Here is a 25,709-nt window from a genome sequence, read left to right as displayed (position 1 = left end):
GTGACCTAAACAATATCAGATATTCATATTGTGCAAAACTAAAATTTTTTTATCAAAACCTTTTTTATTATTACAATGTATACGGTATATTTAAAAAAACACATCTGAAAATGCAGCAATCGATTGCAATGCAACGACAACAAAAATCCACATCACACAGACACATCGTGTAAGTCAACGTTCGAGGACGTGTCCCGATAAACATAATAGTCACAATTATGCGTGTGCACGCGGGACGCTTGTGTGTGCATGTGTGGTATTTAGCGGGGGGGGGGCAATAGGGGGGGGGGGGCAGGGGGGCCGGGGGTTGGGGTGGCCGGGTCCGCTGTGGTCGCGGCTCAAGTGAGATTGAGCCACACCTGTCCGTGGCAATTCCTGACCAAATCCAGCTGGACCAGAAACTCCCCCCTCCCACCCCATCTCTCTCTCACAACCCGTCCGTTTAACTCCTCCTGTGCTCGCTGAGACACAGCAGCTGATGCCTGGCGGGTAAAAGGCCCATTCCTGTTGAAGCCCCCTATCAAGGCAAAAAAGAAGGCCCAGTCTTAAACCGCAATTATCCCACGCAGCAATAAATACAGATAGAAATAAGGAAGACACAAGGCTTTTTTTTTGTTATGTGCGTGTCACCCTTCACACACCTCCTCACATATATATCACGAGTTGGCAGCCGCGGTCAATTCGCTGCTTGATGAAGTACTGTGTCATCTCGCGAGATGTTAACTACCTCGCGCGGTATACAGGAGGTCGTTGGGTTCTATCCCGACCTTGACGCCTGTTGTATATTTGGAGTTTGCGTGTCTCTCTCCCCGTGGTCGCGTGAGTTTTTCTCCGGGTCCTCTGGTTTTCTGCCCCACATTAAGAAACACGCGTTTAGATCATTTGGCTTCTGCTATAAATTCTCACTTGCGAAGCCACTTGGTTGAGCTATCATTTGTGGCCAGGTCGCTCAGTGGGCCTTACCTGGTAAAATAAAAAAAATAGTTTAGTTTTGAGAATCGATGTTAGCCCTGGCTGAGAATCAAATTCAGCTCACCTGGGTTCTTAGCACAATGCACCAGCGGTCGATTCGTGAGCACCTATTAATCCAGCAAGGCAATGCAAGCAGATGGTGGTCCCTGCATTCGTATCCAGATGCCTTTGTATCCACAGTGCCAATGTGTTCTCGTTTTTGGCTGTGAAATATTCACAGACGCACGCACGCACACGCACACACGCACGCACGGCACGCTCAATGAATATACCGCAGGCAAGCAGTCCCAATTAGACACAATTGATGGGCCACATACAGTCCAGCTTTCTGAGGCAAGTCAACGTCTCTCTTCGCTGATGAACTGAACCGGTTGCCTTACACGCAGCTTAACTGCCTCGTCCAAGAGCCCTTGAGTCTGGCATTGGTGCTGATGGGTGGCGAGGGCGAACAGGGCTTAGCCCCCATTCAACTTCCGTATCTGCCAACTCTAGAATTCACAGTCAACATCGCAACAACAAAAAAAACCTCTGGAAGCCAGACTCGGTGAGCGCTGACCCCGACCCCTTCCTTGGCTGTGTCAGCCCACCAAGTGCTCTGCGAGTGGGAACCCTGCGGTAGGCCTCGTGTTTGTGGATATTTCGTTTTGAGAACTATGGTTTATCAGGGCATTTATGGAGGCAGCCCAAAAAATCGTTTACCCATCACCAGGGCCGTTCATGGGTGGGGGGGGGGGTGCGGGCCCAGGACAAATCCCACCGTGTGCGCCCCCCCCCCCCACCGACGCCATGAAACTAAAGCGGAAGTATCACATCTGATGACATCGAGGTGTGCCCCCTCCCAACAAAAATGCGGGGCCCGGGACGCCCCCCCGCCCCCCCCCCGATTCGCCGTACCCAAGGGACACCTCTGGTCCACCACCCACAATGCCCGGGCTATGTTGAATTAATCGTTCACATAATGGGCATGCGCCGTGTCCTCGTTTTGCCGAAATTCAACATTGAATGCACGAACGTGTTCGACCAAAGACTCCGATCGTCCTGAAAAAAAAAGTGACCCTTCGGACTCGGTCGTACAACTCTCGTGAGCGCATTCCAGGAGCGGGGTTGTTCCGCGCGCGGTTCCAAACCCTCGTGCTTTGCGGCTGTCTCCGTAGGGGCAGCGTCGCAGTCTTTTGAGCGACGGGGTGAGCTGGGGGATGCAAACTCTCCTCGAGCAATTATGTAATTTAGAGCACAATGAGCTTGCACACCTGAACGCCGAGTCTGGGCAGGTGCGCGTGGACTGCCAGCGCCATTGTCCACACAGCCGCCGCCGCCGCCGCATTAGCTTTTCCCTTTTCGCTCGCGAGCGTCAAGTGAAATGCTGCGGCGCAGATAACGCGCGGATAATCTCACCTATCGTAGGCTAAATCCTACCCATTCTCTTTTGAAGAAGTGCCGCGTGCAATTGGACAGGAATGCAGCTTTTATAGCAAAAAGCCGCAGAACAATGTGAAGGATTTAACTGCAGGGTCAACACACACGCGCACACACGCCTGTGCTGACTAAAGCTCGCAAGTGAATGGGGGCAAATTGGGAAAGTTTGAATTAATGCAATGCTGCTGTAAATTCCCATCCGTGCATATTGCATCCAAGTCCACGATCCGCACGATCCGCGTGAGTCCCGTGGAGTCAAGCTGTAACAGCGATGTCACGTTTTAACAAGGATGGCGACAGTCCACTAGCATAGGAACGCTGACGAAAATAGTGCGAGGGGATGGGATCATTGGGGCTTTAGAGGTCTTGGTTGACGAACGGTTGGATATGTTGTCGTTTGTGATAACATATGTACATACAAAATAAAAACAAAAGATGACGATTACTGTAAACTATAAACTAAACTGTTTTAATGTTACCAGGTAAGGCCCATTGAGCTATATAGCTCCTTTTCAAAAGTGACCTGGCCACAAATGATAGCTCAACGAAGTTTGCCTTTCTTGTGGAAAGTTACGGCAGCTAAATTCTCCAAACGCGTGACCTCGATTCAAAATGTGGAGGGGAAAACCGGAGGACCCGGGGAAAAAATCCACGCGACCACGGGGAGAGAGAGACACGAAGCTCCAAATATACAGCAGCAGGCGTCGGGGTCGGGATCGAACCCATGACCTCCTGTATACCAGGCGAGGTTGTTAACATCTCATAACCACCATGATAATGATAAGAGAGAGAGAGAGACGCAAACTCCAAATATACAGCAGGCGTCGGGGTCGGGATCGAACCCACGACCTCCTGTATACCAGGTGAGGTAGTTAACATCTCCTCGCCACCGTGGGCACCTGACAACAATATAATTAGGCACACCGCTGTTAGTCAATTGACAGGTTACGTGTTGTGGGGTAACGTGGGGGTAGCCCACCCCCCTCTTGTTCTAAGACCTCTGGCCGGTGTGTGAGAGGAGGCCCTCTCGAGAGACGGCATCCCCAGTCCTCTTTCCCGTCTGCTGGCGTCAACGAGAGCAAGCAATCGCACGGCTGCACCTTTGCCATTCATTGCGAGTCGTCGTCATTATCATCATCGTCATCGTCGTCGTCTATCATTGTCTATCCACTACAGAATATATTTTTTGCCCACATTGGCATCATTAGTACAGTGTGGGTAATGACTTCTGTGAACTTGTAAACGTTGCCCCTTTCGCATTATGGTGCATTTTATTACGTGTTTATTATGCATTTATTGAACTTTTAGTTCATTTTAATGCATGTCATTTTTTTTACGTATCATTCTTATTGTTGTTTACACTGGTTCAGTCCGTTTATTTAGTCCTGTAAAGCACTTTATATTGCATTATTTGCACGAATTGTGCTATTTAAGTAAAGTTTGATTTGATTAACGCTTCAGGCATAACCTACCGTCGACATTTATTCGTCAAAAGCAAGGTGACGTCTCTCGCTCTCTGTCTCCATCGCTTATATTTCAGTGACCTCAGATGTACTGCACCTGATATAATGAATTATTCCCATCATACGTTATGTCATGTTTATGTAATGCATCTTGAATATGTACAATGCTATCTCTGAAGGAATGTGACCTGAGGCTACCTATGGGTACCACATTATAAACAAGCCCATCGCATTTCGGTCGTGCACCCCGGCTAAATGGTTTAAAAATGCATGAGATGTAGAGATAGAATGTAGGATAGATGTAGGAGATAGCAACACGGACGGCAGAGGTGTGTAAATACGCTCTGTAAATACAGCTACGTTCCATATCGAACGTTGCAAATTAACAAGCTGGAAATTTCTACCAAAAGCTCGTGCAATATGTAGACAGCCTTCTGAGGACGTGGCTTATATCGTAACCGCAATCAGTCGCACGGTCAGCTAACGAGAAATGGGTAGCTTGTGAAGTATATGAATACATTCGTTTAGGTAAATAATTCAGCTTCAGTAGTGCTGCTTTCAAACCACCCTCTAAGCAAGAAATCGCACCTCGGTTATTTGATCTGGTGTTTTTTTATTTTAAATCAAAATGTTTACGTTCGAATGTTTCCGTAAGGTTTTGGTTCATTTCACTCTTGAGTTCAGTTTAAAATGCCGCTCTGTGGCCCTTGCGGCGAGAATTCTGTTCCACCAAAATGTCTATATTTGCTGATGCAGCCACTTCGAATAATGCCTGTGATACAGTTCCAGGCCCCGAAGCTACTGAGCACATGCCTCGGATGCTCGCTTTATGGAATGGCGGCAGAGCGACAAAGGATTGAGTGTCTGGACACAGGCGTCCTCCTTTAAACGAACTATGTGGGACCGAGAGAGATCAGTGGAGGCATTTCCTGTGTCAGCGTGACTCAAAGAGGCATGTTGCAACTTGGCTGGAATCAAAGCCAAAAGTTTCTTTAGCAGCTGCCACTTTCCCATAAAAAAATATTTTTTGCCGCACTGAGCACACTGTATGATAGAGGCAGGGGCGCCAACTACGCTCTTAAAGATTACACTTTTGCACTCTGTAAAGTGACACTTTGGCAAACTTTTGCTGATAGAAAATAAGTGCACTCGCGCGCACGCGAACGCATAGCCGGAATACGCACTGCAGTCTAAATGCAGTTAATTTTTTCGAGTGCAATTTTATTATAGCTCACGTTTGTGACATTGTTTTTCGTTCCAGTGATATGTAAAAATGCCCCTCGCTGCTTGCTGGGTGGAACCTAAATTGTGGAACCGCTTTTATTGGTTGCGCAAAAAAAGCGCGCCCAGCCACTTGGCAAGTGGCAGGAACACATTAGTTAAAATTAATTGCAGGGTCGCAAATGCAAACTGTTAATGACTATACCGCTGATAAAGTTTATATTCATGAGGTCGTTGGCCAACCGCGGCATGGTACATAATTTCCCCCGGTTATTAAATGCTGCAATTTTTATGTAGTAAAAAAAAATAATGATATAGTGTATACTATTTTTTTTTTTTACAAAATGTGACTTAAGTGACATAAGATTGAATTAAATTGCATTAATTACCGAAAGGCAGCCTTACGTTAATTAATTGTCTAGACAGGCTTGAACAACTCAGAAATGAAAAGATGTGTATGTTATGTTTATTGCGTCATACAATTTTGAATTAGCTCAGCAAATGTTTTTTTTTTTAGAAGCTCAAAACACCTTGTGTGTGTGTGCGCGCGTCCTTAAAAGTACACACATATATAGCAAGCGGCGTTTCGGGCAATACCCCTTCTTTATGGCACGTCATACCTTTGTGAATGAATCGGTGTTTAAAATTGGTGCAAGCGAGATTAGCCCGTGCATGCCGACATTCAGTTTGAGTTGAGCACGGCGTGAAATTAGAAATCATATTTTAGTCTCACGTTAATTCGGTGATACCGCTTAGACTTTGGTGCACAAAGCACATACGACGAAACAAACATCAACACATTCGTCACTAACACTGCATTCGAATGAAAACTATTGTGATCGGCAATGTTACGGCAAATGGCAACGGGCCTTCTTAACTTTCTCGATCTCGTTCCTTTCCTTCTATTGCGTGCCGTTCGTGCGTCTACGCGGCGCGCGCATTTGCACGGGCACAGCTTTTCGTACCAAAATGCACCGCTGGAAATATGTTCCAAAAAAATACAAGTAAAATAGGTTACCGCAGCTTTGGTTGACGAAGAGACTCGACTTTTGCTTCGAGGAATACGACTTTGTGGATGGTTGTTTCATTTGGCTGTGACACATCCCCATAATGCGACGGCAAAGATTCCTCCGGGTGGAACATCAGGCTTCTATTTTTTTTATGTTTTATTAGGGGAGGGTAGGAACGTAAATGTGGAGTTGGGGGTGCTGGAAAAGTAGGCACGCGAGACTCCTTTTTAATCCTGCAGTGTGATTTAAAGTCTGCGCCGCATGCCAACAGATTTCCTGCCTCAGACTGCAGACGCGTGTTCATGTCAGCTGCGTTTTTGGGCCCCAGTAGGAACAAAACCAAGATGCCACATTGCACAAAGACAAAGATCTTCCACCTCCCACCAGCATAGCCTTAACGGACTGTTGGGGCAAGTGCTGTTATTGCAAGCGCCTATGAGAGGCCGGCACAGCATCACCGCACCGGGCCGCCTTTGTCTCCCCCAGTGGCGATGTTTAAACGCCGCAGCAAGCAATCATATTTTACTGAGTCGACCTAGGGGAGGGCCCAGGGACCAGTTCAGATAGTCGTCACCGGTGTTGGCCGTGAGCGGGAATCGAACCCGGGTCGCCGGGTTGGTAGCGCGGCGTAGCGCAAACCGCTTTCACTCCCGCTGCCCAGTCGGGACAGGCCACGAGGTCACATTGCACACGGCAACAACAAACAACCGCCAATTCGCCCCTAAGTGGCGGCGACGTCACCACGGCGCTTGTGCCAGGCCATGTGCACTGCGAGGCCACGTGAAGCGTCGAACGCCCGCTGGCGCGAGGTCACGTGGACAAGCCCAGGTGCCGTGGGTTGACATCGCGCGCATTAAATCCAACCAAAAAATTCCATTTTCCTGGGTCCCCCCTCTCTCAGCGCTGCTCTGATAGAGCGTGAGCGCAGTTGCTCCCGGCGTCTGAATGCCCGCACTGTATACGGTGAACTGCCCAGCGCACTGAACGAAGTCGATATTGCATACGTTGGCGTATTTTATTATTTCATTGTTTATTTCGTTAGGAGTGGGGGGAGGGGGGTAGGTGGTAAATGGCTTTCCGATGTGTCTGCTCACATTCGATGTGAATGCAAGGGAGAATCGTGAATTCCGTATTGATACAAAGTAACGTGGCCGCCCCTGAACATTCGCGCGGTGTGTGTAAGGGAAGTGTCAGCGATTGAGAGCGATTTAAATTGCACGCCTCTCGTTTCGAAATTGTGAAATGCGACTGTGGTCGCCGCATCCGCTTATTCGTCGGGTAAATGTATACGTCACAATTTTGTTGGCTTAAAAATAAACACATTTGCAGTCGCGTGTTAATTTGCATGAACCATTGCTGGGCATGAACCGTTGATTTTATTACATTGCATTGTAAATTACGGTTTAATTAAACGTAATATAGCTTATACATATCCGTGTACAGCGAGGTTATGATTAATTGTAAAAAAAAAATGGTGTACAGCCGGTTGTCAATCCACTGCTGGATGAGAGCCTCCCTACACCATGCATCTCATGGGGTGGAGGTGTTTTCTCTACCATACTTCACCGTTCTGGTCAGTGCACTTGGCGTACCCGAGCCTATATGTAATATAAAAAGAAATCCGTCCGGACAATGCCGTACTTGAGGCAAGTTTTTTTTTTGTGCGAGCGAGCGAGTATACTCGCAACTGGCATATTACATGTTATGCAAAAGTTGGATTGTACGTGCATACATAGAACTTCTTTTGCACCGTACGAAGCCCACCGCGCTAATCGGAGGTGCGATTAAATATATTAGCTCACAAAAAGCAACATTTCCCCAACCCGCGGCACCACACTGTACAATCATTCATTTAGCTTCGTCTCGCTCGTATTCGAGCGTACACTGCCTAACCACGACCCCCCTTCCTTCCCCGCGGGGTCACTAACGTTCATCTGCGCGGGTCCATCTGTGCGCGTTCCTCTGCGCGCGTTCATCTGCGCGCGTTCCTCTGCGCGCGTTCATCTGCACGTTACGTTCGTCTGCGCATTTATCTGCACGTTCATCTTGCGCGCACGCTTGGGCCGGGAGCGCCGAGGTTCACAGTCCATCCGCCCTCGTCTCCTAACGCTGGTACTGAACAACGAAACAGCAGCGCCAGCCACTTGCAATCCGCGTAATCCTCTCGCCGCTCGGAGACAATGTTCGCAGTCAATTTCCTCCAAAAAGTACGTCCTTGCTTTGGGGGGGGGGGGGCGGGTGGGTGGGTGGGTGCGGGGATAAACTATCTGCAGAGAGAAATATGTACGTGTAGGGATGGTCTATCGCGAAAGATGCGACCTGGATCGACCGTGACAGATGTGCTGAGATATCCGATGATCAAGCACAGGCGACGGAGTGACAGCGAATAGTCGTAGAGCCGCGTCCGATGGGACGCCCGACGAGGATGCAGAGCGATGGAATCGGCTCGGTGTGCAGGGTGCAAGGTGGATTGTCACATCGCCCAATCCACGGCGAACGGCTTGGGGCGGTGCCGTGACCTTTAATACAGTTGTGGATTGAGCATGGCTGATGTTGGTGGTCGTGGTGGTGGTGGTGATGGTGACGGATCATGAGATTTTTTTACCTAACTGGGAGAATTTCTTAAGTGGGTGGGAATTAACGCGAACTCTCTCTCGCTCTCTCTCCGTGCAATTTGGACGGAAAACCAAAAAAAAAGTGGCTCGTCCATTTAAGCAGAGGCGTTGAGAAAGTCAAAACGAGCATCGGGCAGAGGTGGAATCAATTTTTTCGCTCTGGCTACGCTGAGCTACTTGGGAAAGAACAACCCGGCATTTTGCAGTCATCTGAATGGTTGAATGGTGGTATTGATGGCAGAGACATCAACAGGGCCCACACAGGCGCCACACAAATGTATTTAGTTTTATTTAACCCCCCCCCTACTTTTTCTCTCTCTCTCCGCTCACTCGCTCACTTGTTATATGCCCCCCCCCTCTGTATTTTGCGAGTCTCTGTGTATAAAGGTTAGTGTGCATGCCTGGTTGCCGGAACGTGCATTCGCAATGGCTGTCCCTTTTATAAAAAGCAGGGGGTTAATAACAGCCCCACGTCCACCACCGCCACCCCCCTCGCTGACCCATTTGGTTTGAGAGTAAACTGCAAAGACTCTGAGCAATTCCTGCTCAAACCAAGGATAGATGCGGCTCCTTTATTGAACAAAAAAAAAGTAGGAACAGGGTTGCTTCATAATGCTCCTTTCACAAAAAAAATGTTTAATTGCATTGAGGCCGGTCGAGTTGTGACCGAAAGAGTTGCGTTAATTCACAGGGTCATAACACAAAGTTCGGAAGGTGCAGCGTTGCACGTCCAAATCGCGGTCGCTCAATCGTGAATGCAAACGCTGCATCGGGGAATCCCTCCAGAAATTGATTTAAACGCTTGCAGCTCTCTGTGTGTGTGTACACCTATTCCGAGTGTGCCTCTCTCCGTGCTTCTTCGGACACTTTCCATCTTAAATTTTGATTTAAAGCTTTCGTGACTGCAGTAATTCATATTCTTAGTTCTTTCGGTAAAGTCACGTTGAAGGAAAACAACAAAATAATAATATATATAAAACAATAACAATTCTCACGACGTTTCGACCATAACACAAACGGTCGTCTTCAGGTGTATCTATGCTGCCGATCCAAACGCCATAGGACGCGGAGCCGCACTTGATCGAGGAAACGAACACAAATCAGAAACGTGATGATTGACTTTATAAAAATAAAACGAAAGCTGGTTTGGGACACGGGACACATCGCTCGAGGTGTGACGATGGCCAAGAGACGAGAGCGCTGACGGAATGGCAGTCAAAGGAGGGGAATAGACAAGAAGGACGACCGCCCACAGGTCCGTTTCACGTGCAGGACTGAGATCGATCGAGGCATCGTCCCCCAGGACAAGTGAGGGATGGCTGCAGTGCGGGGAGGCATTCGTCCAGCAGTGGAGAGATATTGGCTCGCGATGATGGTGATGATGAGTATTGTTTTGTGATTCTGGCAAACCCCGTGGATTGTGGGGGAAACCCCGACATATTGACGATAATTGCTTTATGCCAAGAGTTAAGAGTCATTATTTAATGACATTGTCCGGTTAAATCCAACTCCTGTAATGCATTGTGGAAATATCTGGAGAATGTATTTTGGTGCAAACATAATTATATTTAAACTAGCTGTACTACCCGGCTTCGCCCGGGACTTGGACCCACCACGCGCGGCCGCCTTTGTCTCCCCAGTGGCGATGTTCACACACCACACCAGTTACTCGTTTGAGGCTGAGTCGACCTAGGGGAGGCCCAGGACCGGTTAAAATAATCGTCATCGGTGGTGGCCGTGAGCGGGAATCGAACTCGGGTCGCCGGGTTCATAGCGCAGCGCGCTAACCACTCCACTACAATGCGTTACGCTTCCACATACGCGGGTCACGTGACAGATTTGACGTTACAGCTCACTTGCCGTGCAAAAAATAAATGCATTATTGAGCTCCTCCCCCCCAAAAAAAGTGTATTTTTAAAAAAAATTGCATGGTGTACAGTCTGGAAAGTACCCACATGGCAAATTTAAAGTTTGTTGCATGTCGGGAAGTACGCTAAACATTTTGAACAGACACACATATTCAGAACTTTGCCTTTTATCTATATGAAGATGTATCTACTTTGTTGTGTTGTTATTAATAATTTCCTGGATTATTTGCATATCATGTCACGTTTTAAGAGAACATTTCAAACAGCAGGAAAAAGTGACTTCACAATTTTACATATATATAACAAACACGTAATTATCGTCGTGAATATAATCCGCAATATACAGGAGTTTGCAGACAACTTAAATCTCAATCGCAGTGAGCGTGGATGAAACAGTCGGCAAAGTTGAAGCAATACTTGGGGTCATAAAAATACAAAAGAAGTATACGCTCATTAACTTTCGAGCTTTTACTGAAGTACAACTTCCAAAAAATGTACGGTGGATTTTCCTCCAGAATTGTCGGAATGTGACATTATTGCGGTGACCAGCTATGATTTACCCCTTCCCCGCTCTCTTTAAAGCTTTTTCGCTAACTCAATGTTACTGGGGTATATAATACGAAGGAGAAAAAATATATATGTGAAAGGGTTACGTGAAGTTAATTGATTTCTGCCTCCAGAAAGATCATGAAATATTGCAACAACAAACTCCCTTGTTTTGTATTTCCCTCCACGTGCTCGCTGCAGTGCGTCACCAGCCATCGCCACGAGATGCCGGGTCGATCTCTCTCTCTCTGTAGCCCTCTCACTCTCTCGCTCTCTGTCTCTAGCCCTCTCACTCTCTCTCGCTCTCGTTCTCTCCTCGCCAACTTCGCCTGTGCCTGTGCTCAGGCGAAGTTGGCGGTGTACAGAACTAGGAAAAAAGGTGACACTGACGGCTGCTCCGTGCTTCCAGTGTTCAGGGGCCTGCTCCGACTGGAGCACGCATACCATACCACACACATGTCGGTGATGTGCACGTCTTCTTCGAACGCTGGGGAGCCGGAAAAGCCCTCTGTACCAGCGTGTACGGCACTCTCGTGTTCATCTTCTGAGGCGTTCGCTCGTCACCGTGGCGTGCGCGATGACCGCCACCACCACCACCACGTGACTTTTCATTTGTGTTGTGCGCGGTGCATTTAGCACCACAGCGCGTGGATTTATAGCGTTTATTTGTGTTGCTGGTGACTATTTCATATCGGAATCGCCTCCAGTGCTGTTGCTGCTGGCGGCAATAAAAGTTGTTCAAAAGTCAAAAAGTCTCTCTCTCGTTCTCTCACTCTCGAGCTCTCTCAATCTCTCTCTCGCTCTCTCTCTCTGCCTCGCGATGATTTTGTCCAAATTTCAGCGAACCCGCACGCACCACAGCCTGCAGACAGTCATCGGTAGGAAAAAATTACAAAACGGGAAAAATTTGGCTGAAAATTTATGAAACAAAAAAAATGCTTTCCCTCTCTCTTTCGCCGGCCCACCCGCACACACACACACACCATATTATCCGAATTATAAAACAAACTTTATTTTCCCCCTTGGTATAATTTTATTGACACTGGTCACAAGTTTGGAGTGTGTCTTACTTTCCACGGCTTAATAATAATCATAGATCCTGCGTTGAGTCTTGCAGACTGTGGAGGTGTTAATCGTGGCAGCGTGCCATGTGACACACGCACACACTCGGGGCTGGTCAAATGGAAATTATTTCTCGTGTTGACAAACTAAATATCAGATGCATCATCGTCCCCATTCTTATTGGCACCAATTGCATTAGCCGTTCTCCTTCTAGAATTTTTTTGTTTAAAAAATTTATGGATTTTTTTTTAAATCAAGTAGCATAGTAACATCGGCCTGTAGCGCGGCATGCTTGCTTCTCCAAATGCGTATACTCTGCAGCGTTATCCTTGGTACGGTCAGTGACAGATGGCAACAGAATGTGGTGCCCTTCATCCAGAAGTAGATTGATTGTGGCTCACGATGAATTTTAGTGGCATCAAGAACAGTATTATTCGTCCCTCGGTTGTACTTTGCGTACATACGCAACCTGGCAATACTGAATATGTAATGCTCTGACTTTTGTTTATTTGTAATGAGTAAACAGTAGCTGAGGGTGGAGTGGTGGGCGCAGTGGTTAGCACACCATGGTGCCATGAAGCCAGTTCAATTTCTAGCCACAGCTAACATCAATGGCGAGTGATATCCGGGGTGGGCCTGGCGTCTCAAGACCTTCACCAAACCCGCACTGACCAATGTGGTGAAGTATAGTCAATAAACCCACGTGACCGACACGGTGCTGAAAGACCTTCATACAGCAGTGGATTCATAAAGGTCTGTGAAATTAAGCAATGGCAAATCCTGACAATGTACAGTAGTTGTAATTCGAATACGTTAAGCTGCCTATATTTCGCTTAATTTTAATTGAATATACAATTCCACGCAAAATAAATTATCGTGCAAATATACCTTTTCACGTTTAATAATGCAGTGTTCAAACGATGATAAAGAGCATTGATAATACACCTTGTTATTAATTATTGTTATTGTTTCATGATTAGTGCAAGTAAATAACCGTGGCTATTTTATGACATCAATTATCCTCGGCATGGGAATGTGGAATATTAATCACTGACTCAGGGCGACCAATAGGGAATTGGTTCTACATCGATGCTCGCTTTCAGCTTTCCGGGACACTTTGACTTAAAGTTTTAAGCAAGTGAATAGCATCATCATCGGTCATGATCTGTCCACTGCTGGATAAAAGCCTCCGCAAGCGGTCGCCATTTCTCACGACGACCACGTGATGCAAGGTGGTAAACGTGATGCAACAACAGTCTATTATTCTATCTCGTTCCTGCACAAGGAGCTGATGTGGCCCCGCTCTCGCACCGGACGCTGTAATTACGAGATAAATCAAACCTGAATAGCTTGCACTGCCACACTTCCAGCTGCAGAGGGCATCTGGCCGTGGCTGAAAACCCACAAATGCCGAAACACCGAGTCTCTTCCCCCACGTGCTGCTAGAACAAATGTGACTGCATTCTCAGGGGCAGTGAGTTCATCACTTGCGCACCACAGCGATAGAGTTTAACCATTACAACAAACACGTACTGCTCGGTATATATCACTCTGTTAATTTTATGTCATGCGCACAAGCAAGAAAACAAACATATGCGTACTCTCCTGAATGTAGTCTTGTATTTTCATTTTCCTGATTTATAGTTCTTCATTCAGTAATTATTGCGTACTATTTTAAATGTTTATATCTTGACAGTTCTGCCAGCTGTGTAGACCACGTCTCCTATGTCTAAGCTTGTTTAAGTTTTTTTCCATAGCTGTTTAAAAGAGTAACTTTCAGCTGCTCAATATTTCACATTTAAAATGTACTGCCAACTAAATATTATCTGTGGTAGGTAAAACATATACAACTAAATATGCAATTCATTTCCGTTTTTTTCAAGTTGCTAAAACATCCTTGCAACAACTATAGCTTTATCATGTGCAATACATATTTTCCGAAGTGGTTTGTTTTGCTTATTAGGCTACAGTATTTTTACTTAATTAAATATCCCACAGCTCTTTGTAATTCACGGGAAAATATATTCTCTTTATTTTGAAAAAAAAAAACATAAGATAATATAGATTGTGTTTTAACAGAGTCTAATCACTAAAATAAACCTATAACACGATTGTCAAAATGACACAGGTTCGACTCCTATTCCATTTTTAGTGACGATAGCTCCATGGCCAGAAAGTCATTCACGCAAAATCGCCACACCATTTTCACAACTACCCAAATGGCCAAAATGTATCAAATATTCACTCAAGCCATTACAAATATTCACACAAGCCATTATAAATACATTGGTAACTTAATTTTCCACACTTGTACAGTAGTTGACTTCTCCGCTCGAAACTTGCAGACCAGACGGCACATTGCTCCAGAAGGCTTACACATTTTCTTGGTCTAAAAATGTTTCGTAAATTACTGACCGCTCACTTAGGAATGCTCCGAACAAAGGATATTGTAAACATATCTTCCTGAAGAGCAGCCCTGACTGTGCTCTGTAAATATTGAAAGCCACAAAACAAATTTAACGTTACGGATATTGCGGCTTCACTCTTAGAATAATTTATACACACTACCTTAAATTAAAGGATTTCATCGGCAATATACGTTGTATTATGGTACAGTATATAAAATAGCGAATTATATTGCGTCCATAACAGGGAAAGAGATACATCATTTCGGTATCATAACAATTCAAGACATAGCTTCAGTTTAGGAATATCATAAGCAGAACTCCATCTCACATCGCCAAATACATGTTAGTCCGTCGACGAAAACTGTCAGGCGTCATTTTCCCCCGAGCAAAGCGCACGGCTGGATGGGTTTCCACCTTCAGGGCCTCATCAGCAGAGTCCAGACTCGTTAAGCAATTGCTGCTGAGGGTTTCACCGGACGCTGTTGGCGAGAGGCGCGCGCGCGAGTCGGTGGCACGGCCTGCAACGTCAAGGTCATTCCTGGGCACTCGGCCAACCTGCCACGCCCAGACACACGCACACTACACTTGTTGCTGCTCACGGATAAACATCAACACAATCGCGTTGAGCTCTAGATGTTGATGTTATTGTTGTTGTTGATGTCGATGCCCTTGTTGTTTTGTTGTTGTTATTCCCCCCTCCGCCCAGCCAACTCTATTTGTGCCACCGTTTGACCAGCTCATCCTGTTTGTTCTCAGTAAACACGTGGCTTTTGAGGAGAAGTGAGCTCATCCATTGCTGGGGAGGGAGGGTGCAGCAGGGGAGGAGGGAGCGGGAGGGAGGGGGGCAGAGTTAAGGTCACAGAGGCTTCCTTTCAAAGTAGCGTTTTTCATCATCCGTGAGCGCCTTTCACCTAAGGGAATGTTTTTTTGTAACCACCTTTTAACTGCTGCCATCTTTAACCAGAGTCTGAGTTCGGCAGATACGAGAGTTAAAGAGGTTAGCAGCGTGTCCAGCCATCGCAGTTCAAAACACACCGTCCCTCCTTGGCTTCGGGTTGCTTTTTACTGTACATCGCAGCAATAAGATTACACCACCACCAACAACAACAACAGCAACCAAAGTGTCTTGGTTTTTTTGGGGAATAGGGCAATAATTGTCAAGCTCTTCTCTGCAATGCAACGTCGCATATCCGAGCGTCACTCATCCGCCCGGGCCAAATTGAGCGACTGTAACACTCAATTATCTCTGAATGTTCACAAGTATCTGGCCTTGTCACATATTCACGCCACGCCTACTACCTCGATCCCCATAGGCGGTCGGATACGTGATGTTGTGGACTGGACTCCACCTTTTATCCTAAGGTCATGAAGAATTGCACTCTTGCATGTGGCAGAAGATATGTGCCCGTATAAAACCAACTGTTCAAGTAATCGTAATCATATATTATTTATAATTATTTTTTAAAAACAACCATTATGGGAAAGACACCTTTATGAGAGCGACCAAATCCAGGTAGCATTGCAAATGAAACGCTTAAAGGTAAATTGTCTGCACGGATATAATTGAACCCTATGGCGGGACCCCGGGGTCCCGAATAAACGGAAGTCAAAATCGTGATTAATTTTAATTTATTTTTGGCGACTCCGTCCCACCGCGCACATAAACGCCGCGACCCACCTGGCGCGGATCGTTCTGTTGCCGTGTCGTGTCCAAGCGCAGCGACGAGGACGAATGCGCAGAAGAAACCAAACTTTGAAACTTCGATTAGCGCATCGTGTAGAGCTCGTCGAGAAGAATAGATTGCCGTGTCGTTCGCCTTCAACAGACATAAAATGACGTCGCAACGCATTTTGTGCGAGAGCCGGGGGCTTATGGGACCCCGAGGTCCCGCCATAAGGTTCAATTATTCAGAACAACATACAAGTTTGAGTCAGTGATGCTATCCTGGATCTGCAAGCCACTCTACGTGTATACAATATACAGTCATACACGTTGAAGTAGGCTCTCTGAAACAACAACAACAACAAACACCGTTTTGAGTCTTCTGCGGAACTGGCTCAGACTCAGGGATGGATCCCGAACATGAAACTCGAAACGTGTTCCAGATCTACGTCTGCCCACCGATCTCAATATTTGAAATCCCTCCTCCTGGTCAAACTCTCCCCTCTGTTAGACACGGGGCCATCTCTTTCCTCAACGCGGTACTCAAGCAGCTGTCGAGAAGAGACTCAGACGGTCATCAGAAATGAGTTGTGGGGTTTCTCAAAAACAAATTACCCTCCCCTCCCCACGCTGAATCTATGACTATATATGCATATGCATTTTATATCTATGGGACCTTTTTCCGGTATCAGAGTATGAAAAATAAGAATGGGTTTTACCCTTTCTGGCAATAAAACGGGCGTTAAAGTTGTTCAAACACCAAATAGAAACGTTTTGCAAGGAATCAACTCTGAATTAACTGCAAGTGCGAGTGGAGAACATGCAAAGAAACATGCTGTAATAATATATGCATTGTCAGAATTTATTCCTTCCAAAAGGTATCAATTTGGTGTTTGAACATCTTAACACAACTGTTGTATTGCCAGGAAAGGTAAACCCTAATATCAGTAAGCGTTTTACACCTAAGTTTGAATACAATTCGCGTTTCATCAGCCCATTCATTCACTTACAAACTACGCGTTCAGAGCTCAACAACAACAACAACAATGAAAGTTCATCACTTTTCGAAAACAAAAGAGTTGTCCCACCACGCACACCGCAGATGTCTGTTCTTCAATATGACCGAACAATCATTTCACGACAGGTGAATTCAAACGTCGGCACGACGTTCACAAGGAGCCAATCGATCCATCGCACTGATAGCTGCTTCGCTTGGACGCATTCGCTGCGTTATCACAACGCAGCGCGCGCGAATTTTAAACACAACGCGAGGTGGGTTTGGAATATCAAGACGTGAGTTGTGTTCGTAAATAAGATATACAGAGAGGGTCGTGCTTGTTACATCGGGGGGATGGGGGGGGGGTATATAGGTGGCGACAGGGTGGCGAAGCCTTCATGCGGCAGTGGATTGATCATGGCTAATGATGATAATGATAGAAGGGGGAGTCAAAGTCATAATTGGAACGACGGAGGCTAATATATACGATGCCCCCAACACCGCTCTCCCTGTGATCGAAACGTCTACATTTCTTAAAGCGTTGGCTGGCGGCGGTGATCCAACCCCTCTGTGCTCCGTGTGTGTGTGTTTTTTTTTTAAACCAACGACTCGCGTACTGTATACGAATCGCTGCTATGAATCGCCGGTTGCATAATATTATTATTATGATTATCGTGATGCGGCACGTAGTTACGGGTTGTTGGCGATCTGTGTTGTCGCGGTTCTAAATAACGCGCGCAGTCTTTTTAGAGGTGCCTTTTTTCTTATTCTTCTGCTTCTTCTTCTTCTTCACATTTCCACGAACGAAAGACGTGGAGGGTGGTGGTGGTGGTGGTGGGTGGTGGTAGGGGGGGGGCGCTTGCGGGCGAGCGGGGTGGGCACGGACGGTGATGCCGCTCTCAACGTTCGCCCCACAGTGGCGCTGAACGTTTTCTCAGCCATTTTGGAGTCGTGCAGCGCGCTTCGTTGTGGGAAGTGCCCGGCCAGAGCAGCGCCGTGCGAGCGTTCTCATCCAGCAGCAACGATGACAGCCGACGGATGTGCGGGCAACCGGTGTGGGGGGAAGGAGGAGCGCTCTGGGAGCGCAGTGGAAGCGCCAGCCCCTCTCGAGGAGCCGCGCGCGCGACTCCTCGAGAGGGGTTGACGCGACGCTTTTTGTTTGAGTCCGAATTTTAGCGACCTCGGTGCCGTTCTCCGTGTCGCTCAGTTATAGTCCGCAGAAGCGCTCTTTGTAAGATCGAACTTGCAGCGTCGTGGCTCGTGCGCACCGACCGTCCGAGTGGCTGCACTGTTTATTCTTTTGTATTTTTACGGATTTTTTTTTTGTTGCGTGAAAATGTTGACGCAATTAAACGTTCGTGACACCGTCGTGGATTTACGGGGTTATTTATTACGTCATGCTGATGATTGTTTCTTGTGTTCACCTGTAAATTCGTTGTAAGGTAAAGAGGAACAAAAGAAAAAAGGATATTTACAGGTTAAAATTGCGACATCTGAAATAAATAGTCAATGTAAAATGCAAGTTTGATTTTTCTCTGACGTTTAGAAAGCTGTAAATACGACTTGAAACTCGGAACCTTATTTTGCAACGGCTTTAAAATTCAAACGACACCTTTAAACTTATTATCCTACAATCTAGCTATGCTGAAATATATAAATATACACCGCACACGGGCATATTTATAATAGAACATGGATATTGAAAAGATACATAGATTCCAGATCTATATGTAATGCCAGAGTAAAGCAGCAATGTAGAATCAACACTTGATTACTTATAAACTCTACAGTTACAAGCATGTGTGGCTGTGTATATATATACAGTGTATGTGCATGTATAAGCAAAGCTAGATTTCTATAAATGTCTAACATATACCATGTATATATTCATGTATGTAATATCATGCAAAGTGTCTGTGTTGAATCACGACAGGAGCAAATCATTCCCGTGGTACTTAACTCTCAGAGTGTAAAGAACATGTGGTCGTACATATATACGCATATACCACGTGAGCAAAGAGAGACATGAGGCTACACATATCACGTATACATATATATATGAACACGCGCACAGTTCACTTGCATGCACAACTGCGTGAACCGATGGGGAAACAACGGCGCTCCTCCCCATGTAACGGAACGTCGATTTGGCGCCCCTGCAGCAGCAGCAGCGGAGCTGCCGTGGCCGAGAGCTGCCGGGACACGCAGAGCGGCGTTGCGGAGGCCACGCGGCTGGGCGAACCTTCTCCTCCTGCTTCCCTCTCGCTGTCTGCAACTCCTGACACGACGATGCCTTTGCCTGGCCGTTGAGGTTCAAGAGCAACGTTTGTAGCGATGCGTCTACCACCGCAGCCGCCTCCTGCCAACGCGAAGCTCCGGTTCCACCCCGCGTCTCTGTACCCGCCCCATCACTCCACGACACCACCCAAACCCCGGGGACTTCCTTAATCCCCTCCTGCTGTGTCCGTACAGATGCTGCAAATGTCGGGGCCCCCCCACCACCGCCCCCCACGGCCACAACAGCAGCTACTTGGTAATAGCCTCGTGTCGACACTGCTCGCCCGGTGAGCCAACAACGCGTGGTCGCTTTGGTTGGCGAGGGCGGACGAAGGGAGGGAGGGGAGACTCCCGCAAGTGGCCGAGTTAAATGAATGAGATTACCCCCGGTGGACAATTATCCCTCTCCGCTCGACACAGATTTACAACGCGAACTGAAGGTGAAGACGTTTATGTACCCACCGACCAACGGGGCATTTTTTTTTAAAGCAGTGCCATGTAACAGCACGTGTGGCTACGTCTCTGTCGATGTGTGCTTGCTGTTCTGTCACTGGCGTGCCTCTTGCCACGTTACTGGATGTGGGGGAGCTTCTGCAGGAACTGTGAATGCGGGCTGTCCTCATACGCCTCTGTGCGTTGTTGGTTGGAAATATATTTGTGATTTTTATGTAAACGGCCCTGATTATTAAGGACCACTCCACCCAGTCATTATTCTTGTAAGATAATTTTTCAACCATTGGGTAAATATTAATTTGCAACGCGGTTTGGTTCTACACATTTAAAAAGAAAACATTTAAAATTGAGTCGGCTGCATTTGTGGTTGCTATAAATAGAGATGTAATTGCTTTTCATTTGACACAATATATTCCCAAACACGATACATACTACATGTTAAAAGTAGCAGAATATTGTACTCGATGTAGTGGGTAATACTTCTATGACCAAAGGCAGCTGTTGCATGTGAGGTTGAATATTTACAGGAAATGTGAGCGATGCTGCTTACCATTGGAGGCAATATGTAAATGTTTTGCCTATGAGCAGGGTGTGGTCGCCTGTGAGAACGAACGTTCGTGGTAGACTTTGGGGTTTTTTTTATAACCAGTGTACACCCACACACAGATAAAGACAAAGATCCCCCATATAGCCTTGACAGATTATAGGGGCAAGTGCTGTTAGCGAGCAACAACGAAGGGTGGCCCAGCACACGAGGGGGTGGGTGGCCAGCACCACGCCCGGCCGCCTTTGTCTCCCCAGTGGCGATGTTTTACACACCGCACCAGGTGCTCATTTGCGGCTGAGTCGACCTAGGGAAGGCCCAGGACCATTTCAGATCATCGTCACTGGCACGCTAACCGCTACACTTCCGCTCCCCACTAACCTGTGTACACACACATAGTTATTAAAATACCCAGGCTATGTTGTTCTGCAATACTGTATTCAATGTCTTTATAAGCATATTTAGATTGTAACCTGTTGCACTAAATGTGTTCACGTCATCTCGAGATCACTTATTCGTTCTATAAGATCCTTGTAATATTCATGTCGCTTAAAATACCGCTTGGTAATTGGTTCAAAGTTCTTTTGAAGTTGTTTTGCATGAAGATTTTCAAATGAAAAAGAAATACGTAAAAAAAGGCATTGTTTCAGCTAATATATGTTCGTATATATTTATTTTAAATACAAAAATATATTGCTTTTGTTGAAACAAATTATGGACGTTAGAAATACATGTTGATTTAATTATTTTAAGAATAGTATATTTTTTATAAAGAATGTGAAACTTGTTTTGTCAACTTGTAGTTGGCAGTCAATTGCTGCTTTTCACCTTATCTGGAATATAGTTAGAAAGAGCCCTATCCTCACTGATATGTTTATTTAAAGTGATTTAACAGTTTTATACCGATTTTTACACCATTTTTACGCAATGCAAATGTTAAAAAAAGTCAATATTTGTCAATTAATATTGATTATTTGTCATACTTAAAAATGTAGTTACACTAAATAGATTATATTTTTTATGTTTTTGCTTCTGGACTATTTAACAATCTAATTTGCTGTTTGTTCCAACTCTTCATATTTAGCTTATACTGTTTTGTATATAAAGTGTACGTTAATAAGTGTGCAAAATCTACCTGTATAGTACACAATATATTTAAGAAACATAAGTGGTAAATGATTTCCATTCAAATGAACTCCTTTAATTTAGTGTATTTATGGGTAAGATATATAGATCCCTATAATGTCGGAATAAAACACATTTGCCCAAAATAAATTATTGTAATAAAAAATATGTTCTTAAAATGTTTTTAAATATAACGAAATGTAAAACAACTTATTCTTTGGGTATTTCTGTAAAGTCGCGTAGATGGAAAAGAATAACAACAATAAAATAATACAAATAAAGTGAATTAAAAATAATAAAAATATCACGACGTTTCGATCGCAACACAAGCCATCGCCATCAGAAGAAAGTCAAGATTTAAAACAACAGTTTGTCGATTTTTGTACGACGTTTCGCATCATCATCATCATCAGGTGTTCACAAAGGCTCGGCTCACGCGGGAAAGAGCTTGCTGATCTGGGTCCTTCTGAAGTTTAGAGTTCATTTGATTTCTTACACGGATGATGATGATGGTTTCCGTTTGGCCGGTTAGTTACCCGGCTATTTTACACGGGAGATTCGTGGTGCCACGTGAGCGCATCAACAACAACAACTCCAAAACAAAGACAAACAATGTCACATTGCACAACTAACAAACGGGCTATTGAACGATCGTAGGGGGCCTTGGCATTATTCGGCCAACCAATGCAGGTGACTCTTCAGGTTAACAATGACAGTTCATTGCTGCTACATTATTGGTCGTGATTAACAGGTCAGATCAGTGTTATAACAAAAATGAACGAATATATTCAGTGGATGTTGGTGACAGAATGCGTTCTTTAATTATATTCACGTGTATCGCGATTTTTTTTAAATCGGGCGTGTGAATAGTTATTTTGGTTAAGCGTTAATTGATTAAATGGTTAATTAAATTAGCCTTGTTTTGATTGACACAATGAGGAACTGGTGATACGTGTCAATTGAAGGGATCGTTGGTGTCACGTTAATATTCAACACTCCGATTTTGCTCATATTGGCATATTTGCCAAAGTGATGACATATCTAGATTTAAATAGCACGTGGTTAGATAGGTGGAGGGTTATAGTTGACAACATTTGCATTATACCTGTAGGCAATAATGTAATCCAAAAGAAACTAGTTGCGTAATATCGGTGAGTTGTGATATCGGTGGTGAAAGTCTATGCGTATGAATTATTTTAAAAAAATACGAAATTTCTCATGGTGACTACATCCGTGTCTCGGTGTACATAGACGCGTGTATCAGAGACAACGGCTAGACTTGAAAACCCACAACGTACAAAACAGTTTGGACCTGTGGTTTTAAAATATAACGTTTACATGCACGCAAACGCACACGTGTGCGCACAATTTTACGTGATTCATCCCTCAAATAATATTTTTTCAAAATAAAATAACCATGACTTGACTTTTTTACTTTTTTCAATCTGATTAAATATGTCTGGGGAAAAAAAATCAACGCTATAATATTATTGTTGAACCCTGCTTATAATTCATGCCATTTCCTGATATGTATTTTTTAATGTTTTAAAATATATATGTACGGAAACTTAATTTTGTATTCTCTGATCTAATATTACACCCGTTTCTTATCATGATCATTAGCAGTTTTCTCCCAACTAAAATATTCATCATCATATGCCATGGTCAATCCACTGCTGGAGGAAGGCCTCCTCCATCCAAGCCCGGCACCATCTCTCACGACTCTGCAGAGATGTAATAGAAATATTTATCCCACCTAAGGTGCATATACGTAACATTGTTATTCTAGTTTATTCTAACATGAATATAAACGTTAATCTAATCTGACTTAAAGAGTGCCTTCACACAAGGCGCTTGACTTAGCTTACGAAACGATGACAGAGTGGAATGATTTAGATGGCAGAGGGCGTGCTGCAAGGATTGAGGAATGAGTGACAGCGATAGAGAGGAACTTGGGGATCACGAAAGGGCAGGGGAGGGATGGGAAGGAGTGGAGGGGAGAGGAAGAGAATGGGCAATGAGATAGATTCTCTCTTGAATTGGGGAATGTGCCCATGTCCACATTATATCATCATCGTCGACATCAACCATTTTCTCTCCACTGCTGGATGAAGGCCTCCCCATGCCGTCGCCACCAGTCATGATCCAGTGCTCTCGCTCCTGCCCATGAAGCAATGTCATCACTCCATCCCCGCGATGGTCGTCCACCTTGGACCCGCTTCTCTCCTTTTCCTCCAATTCCATAATATTTATTAATATGTATTAATATTTAGTCATTAATTGCTACCTGTGTTCCTGAGCCGTTCTTGGCGAAAAAAAGCGTTCATCAATTGAGAATCTTCGGTTGCTCTCTGGCCTATGCACGTGGATGTTCACAATTCGTTCAGTTTCGATAAATTTTAGAAAGTTATTTCATTAAAAAAAACACGTCACAAATAACAGCCGGACATATCGGCATGCAACTGCTATCCAGCGAGAGTTTGTGGATCAATTTGATTTTGCCAAAATTTCTATATCCTCGGGGGCAGTTCATGGACCCATCGATGTGGACCTTTTCAGGATAATTTCCGAATGCGCGTCGGGTTTTCTCCGGGTGTATGCTCGTTTCCTCCAACGCAGAAACCACAAATCTCAAAGAGAATTGGTCAAAGGGTCCCCAAGAGCGCGTAGGCCCCCTCCTAAAGAAGAAATGTGAGACTCGGGTGACTTTCCTAGCCAAAAAAAACAAATACTAAACAAGAAATGCAAAGCGTGCTCATGGCACATCTTCTCTAATTCTTGACAACACGCGTGGTGAACATGGAAGCACAGTACAGCCATTAGTGCTGACGCCTTGGGAGACGCGAATGGCCTCTGAGGTCATTTGCCTTGGCCGAAAAGGCTGACACCGGTTCAGCGTTCGCCTTTCTCTCTGAAAATGTCCAGCTCATCCTTTAGTCGATTTTCTAATAGGCCACCCGAGTGCTTGCGACCGCCTGTCACGACCGAGACAGGTTAACAGACGCGCAAAGAGCCTAATGTATGAACACTTTAAATATTGGTCATAAAAAGACACGTTTTACTGCAAAGGAAAAAAAAAATTGCGTATAAGTAGATACAATAAATACATATCGACTTCCCCATATGAAAATGGCTATGTATAGCGGAAGATAAAATATGCAAGTACTGTAGCACACACCATGGTGAAACAGAGCTTATCATCATACATTTACAATGAGCAACTTCTTACAAAAGACAAATAACTCGGCACATGCATCAAGAACACTGTGGCCTAAAAAGGAATATACATCATAGACGACATTTCGGTGGATAGCCCTTCTTCATAGTCATCCATTTCTGCAATGAAGGGCCATCACCTGAAACGTCGCCTATTATATTTTTTCCCCGTTTAAGGCCACACAGTATTACTGATGAAAGTGTCAAGTTGTGTTATTAATTGTACTTGTGCACCGATGGCAAAGCAGTACAGCATCGCCAAAATAACGTGTTCCATTGCAATCGAGCAGTCGTGTACTGTGCTTACATCAGTTACCAGAGAGCGCTGTGGCATTTTGGGGAAGCGATGAGTTAATGTGGCTGATTTGAATATACGGCTGTTGTGGGCATGAGCGTATAGCGTTGCTGTGCCATTGCAGAAGCACTGCGCGTGACGCAGGGCTCAGAGTGTTGACTCCGCACGTTGGACGGGTAACATTGGCGCGTGTGGCTCGTTAAAAACGTTCAGAGTAGCAGGGGGGCTTGGGCAGGACACGTCGCTAGCGCATATCGCCGCCTGTTGTACAGGCTCACGGTTCGAATTCCGGGGCCTGCCTAGTTATTACTGCGGTGCGTTATCAACCGTGACGACATGACTCCGTCCGCTTCGCGGCGGACGTTAAAGATCCCCCTGACGTTGCTCGCCAGCGTCAGGGACCGAATTTTTCCAAAATTCCAAAGTCAATTTGGTTTTTACACGTAGCAATCATCGCCCCCTACTGGGAAGACTAAAGCCCCGGGTCACTCTCTTGCAAACGGGATTCTACATTCTGGTCTCACCTGGTGAAACCAAAATAAGCGTGAAACTTGGGAG

At 45.4% G+C, this 25,709-nt stretch overlaps 3 long non-coding RNA genes across 3 annotated transcripts in view; 2 read left to right on the top strand and 1 right to left on the bottom strand.

Moving 5' to 3' along the window:
- The window catches only part of LOC116945546 (uncharacterized), a 220,248-nt gene that overhangs the window by 133,822 nt on the left and 60,717 nt on the right, over positions 1-25,709 (top strand). The gene's annotated exons all lie outside the window — the stretch shown is intronic.
- Positions 13,710-19,568, bottom strand: LOC142928911 (uncharacterized). The gene is made up of 2 exons (XR_012945208.1): positions 19,484-19,568; positions 13,710-18,665 (listed from the first exon to the last, which is right to left on the bottom strand). It is a non-coding gene; the product is annotated as an uncharacterized LOC142928911 (long non-coding RNA).
- LOC142928912 (uncharacterized) lies at positions 18,147-23,066 on the top strand. Its single transcript, XR_012945209.1, has 2 exons — positions 18,147-18,281; positions 19,404-23,066. It is a non-coding gene; the product is annotated as an uncharacterized LOC142928912 (long non-coding RNA).

Source organism: Petromyzon marinus, chromosome 24 (genome assembly GCF_048934315.1).
Source record: "Petromyzon marinus isolate PM22_M1 ecotype Great Lakes invasive population chromosome 24, UKy_Petmar_22M1.pri1.0, whole genome shotgun sequence".
NCBI lineage: Eukaryota > Metazoa > Chordata > Hyperoartia > Petromyzontiformes > Petromyzontidae > Petromyzon > Petromyzon marinus.
The sequence above is the reverse complement of the archived record's forward strand: the minus strand, read 5'-3'. Positions and strand labels throughout refer to the sequence as shown.